The 10,411-nt window shown below is 41.9% G+C and overlaps 1 protein-coding gene across 2 annotated transcripts in view; it reads left to right on the plus strand.

The window, feature by feature from the left end:
- Positions 1 to 7,176: 7,176 nt before the first annotated feature.
- The window catches only part of RERG (RAS-like, estrogen-regulated, growth inhibitor), a 106,106-nt gene continuing 102,871 nt past the window's right edge, over positions 7,177 to 10,411 (plus strand). For both annotated transcript variants that reach the window (XM_012732787.1, XM_004693249.2), the window contains exon 1: positions 7,177 to 7,376. The gene's annotated coding sequence lies outside the window, so the exon portion shown is untranslated. The remainder of the gene's footprint in view (positions 7,377 to 10,411) is intronic.

Below are 10,411 nucleotides of genomic sequence, written 5' to 3' on the forward strand. Positions count from 1 at the left end.
CTGCGCCACCAGGGAGGGCCAAATTTAGTATTTTACATTGACCATAGTAGACTGATTTTTATTAGTAGTATGTTATTTCAGGTCCCCAAAATTGTCAGAATTTTTGAAATGTGTTTATAATTTCCTGCCAGCTTATTAGGTAAAGATGATCTGATTATCATCTCAGTGTATTAACTTTCAATAAAATCTTTTACGATTCCAAATGAATTTATTAATTTCTTCAAGTTCAGCTTATATAATGACTATTAAGTTGCATTCACTAAAAGCAGACAATCTCCCTCCCTCCTTGTCCCTACTGCTACCATACATGTCTATGTGCAGGTTATGTTAAAACTGTTGTACTGTTCATCAACAAAGGTAAAAGCAATAAGGGTTCAAGGAGAATTCTAAGGCAATTCAACTCCGATGGTCTGAAAAAAACTGTAAACAGAGAGTGACTCCTGAGAGTTCATTTGTTTCGGCCATTAGAGTTTAAAAAATTGCTCAGTTAGAAACTTGCTTTTGTAGTCATATTTGGTCATTTGGTCTTTTCCCTTTCCTAGGAAAGGGCACTGAAACAACTCTGTCCACCACGAAGGGGAGCTCAAAGTCAGAAGCTATGCAAAGGAGAAACACAATAGTGGCCGCAGCTTCTTTACCTCCAGACACTATCATGTCCAGTATTGTTGGTGCCATGTTCAGATAACACCAGCCAGAGAAATGAGCCTAGGAAAGAAGAACTGAAGGAATCAGCTTTGACCAAGACAAAGAACTCTTACTAAGAGCAATGAACTCAGCTAATTTTAAAAGTCATGGAGTGAGGGCCCTCCCTGGTGGCGCAACACGTGAGGATGCAGCACTGCAATCCATGCAGCCACTTCAGTAAGAGTTCAAACCCCTGCCCGGGAGGTGACCCACATGGCCAGCAGACCTCTCCTGGCCCGCCCACTGCTTCCCTCAGCAGTGTACTTTGTCCATCTGCTTGTTCTACTCCCCACTGTGTCTCTGGTGAATCTTCTCACCACCCCGGCACCTCTGGCCTGTACCCCAGTTCTGTATGCACAAATAAATTTTAAAAAAAGTCATGGAGTGGAATGATGAAGAACATGGGCTTGGGCTTTTGGCTGATATGGTAAAAAATGCAACTATTTGGTTGGTGCTTGTGTAACACCATTTCCATCCCCCCCTTTTTTTTTAAAGATTTATTTATTCATATAGAACTGGGGTACAGGCCAGAGATGCGGAGGGTGAGAGGATTCAGCAGAGACAGAGTGGGGAGCAGAACAGGCAGATCGATGAAGTACACTGCTGAGGGGAGCAGCAGGCAGGTCAGGAGAGGTCCGCTGCGCCATGTGGACTCTCCCCGGGCTGGCGGGAATGGAGTTCATGCAGAAGTGGCCTAAGCTTCTTAGTGCAGTTCTTCAACCCGCTGCGCCACTAGGGAGGGCCCATTTCCATCTTTTTAAGCCTTTATCTGTGTCTCTCTCTATATATTTTAAAGATTTATTTATTTGTGCAAACAGAACTGGGGTACAAGCCAGAGGTGCAGGGGCAATGAAAGGATTTACCAGAGACAGAGTGGGGAGCAGAACAGGCAGATCGTCAAAGTACACTGCTGAGGGGAGCAGCCGGAGGGTCAGGAGAGGTCTAACACGCCATGTGGTCACCTCCAGGGCAGGCGAACTCATGCGCAAGTGGCTTTAACCTCTTAGTGCTGTGCTTTAACCCTTGGGCCACCAAGGGAGGGCCCTATCTGTGTCTATATTTAAGGTGTTTTTTGTAAAAACAAAACCAAATCTATATATACAGTTACATCATTTTAAATCCAACCAAATTTTCTCTTTTAATTGGTGTTTCTCACATTTACACTTAATGTAACTACTGAAATAGATTTAAGTCCAATATCTCAAATTGCTGTGAATTTGTGCCATCTAATTGTGCCATCGTTCCTTCTTTTTTGCCTTATTTCATATTTATGAACTATCTATCTCATTTTCTCTATTATTTTACTTTTGAATTCATTTATCATTTTCCTGGAAATTGCAAAATTCATTCTTCTAAGTCCATCTTAATATAGTAATTCTGCCATTCTCCAAAGTATGGATGAAACTTCTAACCACTACATTTAATAAAGCTGTATTATCTTATTTGATCTTGCCAATATTTTACTTCTATATATTATTTTATTCCCACAAGTCACTTTAAATCTTGTGGCTTTTTTGCTCAATACTCTTTTTTTTTTAATTGAAATACCATTGGTTTACATCACTGTTTATGTTTCAGGAATATGGGTCTCCCCCCTAAGGGGTACCATACTGCACCCATCACCAAGACACTACTATCATCCATCACACCCCCTCCACTTTGCACTCACCCTTCTCTCTCTCTTTGTTATTCTCAGTTTTAGTCAGCTTTCTAGGGTTCATTTTTAGTTTGGCTGCTTCTGACTGTTTAGTTATATTCACTATATTCTACATATAAGTGACAGTATTTGCCTTTCTCCTTCTGACTTATTTCAGTCATATCATTCCTTCCATCTCCATCCATAGTGCCAAAAATGACATGAGTTTACCTTTTTTTTGATCAGTGACTAGAATCCTATTCTGTGTATCTACATCTTCCTGGCCCACACTTCTGTATTTGAGCATTTAGGTTGTTTCCATAGCTTGGCTATGGCACAGCCTTTATTTTTACAAAATTTTACCCTATTTGAAGTTGCTATTTTACAAGAGTTGCCCAGAATGTTCACAAAGTTCTCTAAACCAGGGTTAGGGTCAACTCCAGTGTTCTTCCACAAACTCTGAGATCACTTAAACACCCACCTCGCCTCCTGACCTCAGGCAGCTGCTCTTTTACTAGGATTCTCAGAGACGACATGTAGCCCGGAAATGGCCAAGGTCCCAGGGACATTTCCAAGCAAACACATGGAGAGTCTATCTATTCCCTCTGATACTCTAACCTTCTGAACCCACTTGCAATTCACAGCCCTAAACTCTAATCTTTTCCTATTGCCAGAACTATACTTTTCTGACTCATGAACTGAAAATGGCCCCAAGGAGAAAACTTGAGTAAATGTGGGGCTGAGCTCTGTCTGGAATTGTGTCCCTGCACTGATTGCTTTCCGAGTGGTTCCAATGTTGTATATATTTAGGGATAGGTTTTATATTTGTTCAGTCAAAGAAAAAGTCCTATCATAACCAAAATCAATTTTTCTTTTGCCTAACAGAAAACCAAGTAAACAAATGTAACAATAAAATGCCCTCTCAAATCAAAAAATGACTATTAACACCAGCAAAACAAGGGAAGAAATATGATTTTCTTACCATAAAACTTCCAAATGAATTTTCCAAGGGAATAAAAGAAGCAATACTGATGAGCCAAAAGATCTGTGTATTCCTCCTCACCAATAATGAATACTTCCAAACATGGAGTTACCGCTGATAGTGTGAGTAATCAGAATGGAAGTGACTCAGGGGACAGAGTAGGGGAGGATTCCAAGTATGAATGAGAGTGCCATCTCAAGCGTGAGGAAATCTTTTCTTTGGAATGGGGAATAAATAACCCAGATACACACACTCAGTCATGCTAAAGGACTGGGTTAGACTTAAGAAGAAAAGCAGAATATGTAACATTTAATGGAGGCTTCACAGAGACTCTAAGGACATTTTCTCTTTTCTTTATGATCTCATGTCAGGATAGTAGAAAAAGTGAAATGTTCTATCTGTAAACCATTGCTCCACCGAGAAAACAACAGATGTCAGGTCAGGTATAGATCAGAACCAACTAGATTTCATTCACTCTGTACCACAGAAAATATTGTATAAAAACCAACATACTAAACACAGAATAAGTAATGCGGAAAAGGAAAGAAGGAGTCAAAGTCTGGTAATGAGGAAATAAAAACAGCTGAAGGAGGAGCTAGGTATTTCCAATTACACAACACCAAAGGCCTTACTGAAAATATAAGTTAATAAAAAAAAAAGAAGGGCTTAATCAAAATAAAGGATAATACAAAGCTATGGTAAAATAACTCATCAAGTGAATCCATTCCATTTAATTATATCACTTAGCTGAAAGCACCTTGAGAATGAGAGTTACAGAACAAACACAAATGTTCTAATTTTGACAATGAGAAGGGAATACAGAAGTAAAAATATAGGAGGGAAAGGAAGTGAGAGGAATGATATCCTTCTTGTTAAGTAACAAGTCAATTGATGTCAACAAAAACTACATATGGTTGGGCCCTCCCTGGTGGCGCAGCGAGTTAAAGCACAGCACTGAGAAGCTAAAGCCACTTCTGCATGAGTTTGATTCCCGCCTGCCCCAGAGGTGACCACGTGGACCTCTCCTGACCCGCCTGCTGCTCCCCTCAGCATGTACTTTGTCGATCTGCCTGTTCTGCTCCCCACTCTGTCTCTGGTGAAGCCTCTCACCGCCCCTGAGCCTCTGGCCTGTACCCCAGTTCTGTATGTACAAATAAATAAATATTTAAAAAAAAAAAAAAGAAGCTTAAGTCACTGCCTCATGAGTTCGATCCCCGCCTGCCCTGGAAGAGATCCACATGGCGCGGCAGACCTCTCCTGGCTGCTCCCCTCAGCAGTGTACTTCGTCGATCTGCCTGTTCTGCTCCCCACTCTGTCTCTGGTGAATCCTTTCACCCTCTGCATCTCTGGCCTGTACCCCAGTTCTGTATGAATAAATAAATAAATCTTTAAAAAAAAACTACATATGGTTAAATATAAACAATGTAAATATACACATAACCACATAAATATAAATGTAATCAAATACAGTGTTAAATATAATGAAGTCAGGTTTGAGCTTATGAAATAGTTTAACTATTCAGGAATTTTTAGGATAAAATAGCTCAAGAGGTAACTAAACCTCTACAGTTCTGCCATCTTTTAAGTTTCAAGAGTATTTTTTTTTTTACTAAAATAGCATTTATTTATTAAAAATATGCTAATGAAACTTAGTATATGTAAATGCTATTTCATGTACCTAACAGTTTATTCTGTGCTCTACATAGATGGAATAATGCTCATATGGTAACTGGTTATTTCTGGGGAGTGTGATTTGGGGGTGATTTTCTATATCTTTATATTTTATCAATGACAAATTACTTACAATGAATATGCTTATCATCTACACACATGTGAACACACACACACACTCCATAAAACAACATACACACACAATTCCAGTGAGTGAGGGTTGAACTCACTTTTCATCTGCTAGTTTTGTGTTAAATGTCTTAGGTTAAGGCTGAAGCCAGGCTAAGAGGTAGGAGTGTAACAAGACCTCACGCCAGGAGAATTTCTACCCAGTATGAACCTACTGAGGAGCTGTAAGTAATAGGCCTCCTCTGCTGTTCTTAGTGATCCATGAAGCAGGGAGCAATGATTATTTTTTGCTGCTTTTTAGACAAAGAAAGGACTCCCATTGACAGGGTAGGTGCTGATGCTATAGCATACGGTTCCAATACAGCTCGTTTTATCACCTGGGGCACCATGTCAAGATCTGCAGGTGTGTGTGCAAATGTGTCCCTAGATGAGAGAGGAATGCCAGTCTCCATGGGTGGGTGATGTGGGAAATGGAGAGAAATAGGTTCCACAGAGAAGATCTCAAAGAACCAAAACATAAGGGACCTGGCTAGAGTCCTCTGCACTATTTTCATGAAAGAGGGAGGCAAAGTGGGTGCTTCAACTTAAATTTCTGTGAGACATGCATATATTAAGTTCTTTCATGAATATAGGATTTTATCGTGAAAGAAGGTTACGACCCAAACACCACTATGCACAAAATTCCTGAGCAATTCAAAGATTCCTGCTGGCTGGGAGAAGGTCTCTTTCCTGAACCCCAGACTACACGTTTAACTTCTTACTGGCTATTCTATCCCCCACACACCATGTAAGAAAGCCAAACATAATCCTCCCTGTTTGTGTTCCTTCACTCAATAACTATTTTTCAAATACCCATCATGTGCAGTGCTGGGGTGGAGACAGGGACTACACCCCTCTATTCAGAAAATGCAAGGTTATGAAGACAGAGAAATGAACACGAGTACAACACAAACAGGATGACTGATCATGGGGTGCTGTGGGTCAGCTTCGCCAGTTTAGGTACATGTTGGGGAGCGAAGATAGATTTGTGATAAGGGAGTTGGAGGGGATACACTGTTTTTTCAAAAACTCAGCAACCAGGAAATTCCTACCTCTGCTGGGTGCAGCTGACTCCATTAAGCCTGGCCCACCCAGTGGCTTTCCAGGTACGTCCTGGCCTGGGGGCTGACTCCCTGGCTGCATCTTCCATCAGGGACATAGAGCAGATTCCTCATGAAGCCCTAAGCCCCTCTCCTTCAGATCACAGAGGTTTTCTGGAGGCCACCTGGTACCTTGGAAAGAAGGCACAGACTCTGAAGGGAAAGAAATTGTCTTGGTGTTCCCCTGCTCCTTTGATCAGAAGTTTCGGTTTAGGGAAACCACTGAGGCTCTCCACTCACCTCCTCATTTATGAAAGGCTAATAATGACAATACCGCAGCTGACATGAGAGAGGGGAAAGCAGGTCTTGTCCAGTGTGAAGATGAGTCTTCTATGTTTGATTTTGAGGGCGACTGGGCATGACTTCGTGTTATACAACGTGTTTACAATGTGTGAAACACGTTGATCAAGTGAGGAGAACGTGCAGCGTTTGGGACTTTCTCAAATATAGATACGCATTTCAATTGAATTCATTATTTATGGCTCTTGTAGCATGTCTCAGCCTCTAATCTGGCCAGGATTTCATTCCAACTATGTACTAGGCCTTGGGTAAGTTCTTTATCCCTTTCTCCGGTTTCCCCTTGGGTATCAGGGATAATGAACTGTTCCTCAAAGGGACTTTGTGAAGATCACCTGAAGTATGGAATAGTAAACACCACGTAGTGATGCTTTCACACGCAACACTTTAAGCCAAGGACAGATGTCCTGTGGCCAGGACCTAGAGGCCCAGCACCTATGAAGAAGGGACGCACTGTTTGGGGATACAGCTGAAGGGGGAGGTTGCAGTCTTTCCAGCCCTGGAGGCAGCATGGCGGGACCGGAGGAACCGGGTCTGGGCCCGGTAGGGGGCGCCGCAGCGCCGCACTGCAGCATCCTGTGGCAGAGCCAGGGCCCGGCGGGCAGAGCTCGCGTCCTGCCGCAGTCCCTCCGCCGCTAGTCGGAGCGAGCGCCAGCGAGGACACCCCCACCCCCGCCCGCACTTGCTGCGGCCGCTCCCACCCGCGATCACAGCCTGCAAACTCGGAAACGCCACCCGCCAGCTTCGCAGCGCCGCGTGCAAGGGCTGCGCCGACCCCCGGGAGCGATTCCGAACTTGAAGGGGACCGCGGCTCTCCCGGCCTGGAGAGTGCGAACAGGTGAGAGTCACGCTTGTGCCCAGGTGGCTATATTGGGATGACTTCCTGCAGACCCTTCCAAGCCCCTGAAAGGTGGGCCTGCGGTCAGTTCTTCTGGTCACAGGGTCCTCTCAGGGCGGTTTTGGGGTTCACTGAGAGGGGGTGTGGGAGCCCACGACTACAGTTTGACGGCGCCCTCCGGGCTGAGACCTAGGAGGATGCCCTAAGACGGAGGCTGCTTTTGACCCTTGGCTGGGAGCTAGGGACCTGCATCCCGCTATTGGCGTGTTTGTTTACCCTCCCAGGATACCTGTTGCTTTCAGAGCGACGCGCTAGCCGGGGCTTGGACAGCCCTCCCTGCTGCAGCTGCAGCGTTGTATAAGGAAGGAAAATTCCTGGTAAGGAGATTAGAGAACTTGATTTCAGAGCTAGAGAAGAAGTGGCCCAGAGAGAAACCCATCCTCAGGTCCAGACTAGAAGGCTTGCTTCCCTCAATCCTACATCTGCACTGTATTTTGATGAGAACGTAAATACAGAAGTTAGGAAAATAACCTTGTAAAGATGCTTGCTTTTTCTTCCCTTCCAAGAGGAAGTAAAAAGCATGGACTTAGGGAAGTATAATGTTAGGAATGATTGATGGTGAATGAAATCTTTCTCTAAATAAATAAGAAAATCAGGTCTTAATCTCGCACATAGCTAGGTAAAACTTTAGTCTTAGGTGTGATAGGAATTCAGAAGTTTTTGACCTAGAAAAGCACTGTCCACGTGAAAAAGTGAATGGCAACTTCTAGACCCAACCAGAATAACTCTGCAATAACATGCAGATATATTTTCCTAGGTCCATGTTATGGGAAATCTTAGATTGTGAATTATTCTGAACATAAGAAACTTGGCAACAACAATGGGTCAACAATGGACGCATTCAGCTTTGTTTTCTATATCAAATATAACTTTCCACAGGTGAAGGAAAATACGTCAGTTTGACTTCTTTTAAATGATTTTTCTAAACATTTTAACAATAGTCAACTAACTGTATTAGGTTATAAATGGAAAAAAAATTTTTTTAAAGTATCACTATCTCATGTGAAATTCCTATGTCTCTGAAACCATTTGGGAGTTACTGAAATATTGACTTACCAAATTTTTTTTAAGAAATCACATTTGGTGCTACTTTCACGAGAGCATATCAGATAATTACTTGGATTTTATGTGTATGGGAATGAACAGTTTTGTACGAAATAACAAATTATTGTTTATATAAGCTCCAGACATGTGCATGCTATGTTTTAAAGAAATGCATGCTATTCTTCCTTAGAATTTACATGTAGTCAATATCCCATGTGGTATATTTCCATGATGCTTCTGTAAGGAAGCAATGAACTTTAAATATGGGGCTTTTTGTTAATGAATGCATATAAAATACAAAGAAGAAAATGCTTTTATCTGTAGCCAAAATATGGGGTCTGGAGAAGTTGCAGCTGTTAAAGCTTCTGGTTTTTGTTCTATTAATTATTACTCAGAAGTTTTTCCATTATTGGGGATGAATTAAGCAAGAGCCAATGTCAATGGTAATATGGTAATGTTAACCTTAACATCCTCCAAAGCGACCCTGTCACTATGGGAGTCACTGAACACAATGTTAGGTATAGATTGATTGTTTTCTTCATGATACATCTAAACCATCACATCTTAATGTATTTTAGAATTACTTGCAGAAGGCTTTTCACTGCTTTCTTTCCCCGAAGAAGCTCTCTTTGCATATCTGTAGATGACAAAATACTGGCAACAGCTAGTTGCATGTTTAGATAATAGATTTGTGTTTCAAAAATATTTTTACAAACTGGGAAAATGGATGAAATGAAGATTAAGTTTGTCTTCATCTTATTTTAGTTTAAGAAGGATAAAAGGGTTTTGAAGCAATGACTACAGACCTTCCAAAGAGGGGAGTCTATAGTTCATGTGAAAGATGTAGCCTTTACTTGAGCGGCTGTGGTACAACATGACCGCACTGCCCAGAGAAATGACAGGAAAAATCGCTGTGCACTAACTTTTTGCTGGATTGCTTTGTCAGGTCACATCTTAAGTGGTACATGCATGCAGTGGATATCACGTTTCAGAGTGCTGATAGGGCAAGTTGGGGGAGAGGGAGAAAGAGCTGCATATGTGCATATGTTGAAAATGAAAAAAAATCCATAAACAAGAACATTTATCTCCTGGAGAATAAGAGAAGATGCTGGGGATTTCCCTAGAAAGCAGCAGCCCAGATGGGACAAAGGTTCCTAATAGTTCTAGGCTATGTGAAGAGGCTGAGTCAAAGAAAAAAAAAAGGCAACTTACTGCCCTCCTCCTTGACCCCCATGTCTCCCAACCTAGAATTGGGAAATCAGATTTTCAGGAAGGATTGCTGTAATGACTAGAGCATCCCCTGGGCTGACCCGAAGACTCTGCATTTCCATGGAGCTGAAGCACCCACCTGTCTAAGATGTGCTCAGGTGTCCCCCCTACTTTTTGTAAGTTTACTTTAAGCCACTTAGCTTTAGATTTGCATTAGTCCCTGTTACCATTAAAAGAAGGAAATGTGACTTCTAAACAGCGTCAGTGTGAGTTGCAGTAACTGTTCTGGAGGCATCAGCCCCACTAGGTTCCTGCACTCTCACAGCATGGGAAACCTATTGTGTCATTTCTCAAGCTGTAGGGTGACAACATAAACTAGCTTACTTGAAAAAGAATCAGGTTGGGGCATGGGATTTATTTCTTATGTATCAGGGCTTTATGTCTGGAAGAATATAATTAGGATGTTATGTATCAATCCTGGAACAGACATGTCTGTCACGTGACTTGATCATGTAATCCAGTGTGAAGTGATTGTGAAATGCAAAGTTAATTGTATCACAGTGGGATTGACTAATCTGAATGTATATTATTCAGCCCAAAGGGAAATAAAGAATTCCAAATATGACTGTTCCCTAGCAGCTGTGTAGAGGATGTTTATAGCCATGTGGAAAATACATGTACTCACATACTTCAAGTATTAGTTATCAATTATTGAAAAAAAA

The sequence above is a fragment of the Condylura cristata genome, unplaced genomic scaffold (genome assembly GCF_000260355.1).
Source record: "Condylura cristata isolate star-nosed mole 26May11 unplaced genomic scaffold, ConCri1.0 scaffold00036, whole genome shotgun sequence".
Classification (NCBI taxonomy): domain Eukaryota; kingdom Metazoa; phylum Chordata; class Mammalia; order Eulipotyphla; family Talpidae; genus Condylura; species Condylura cristata.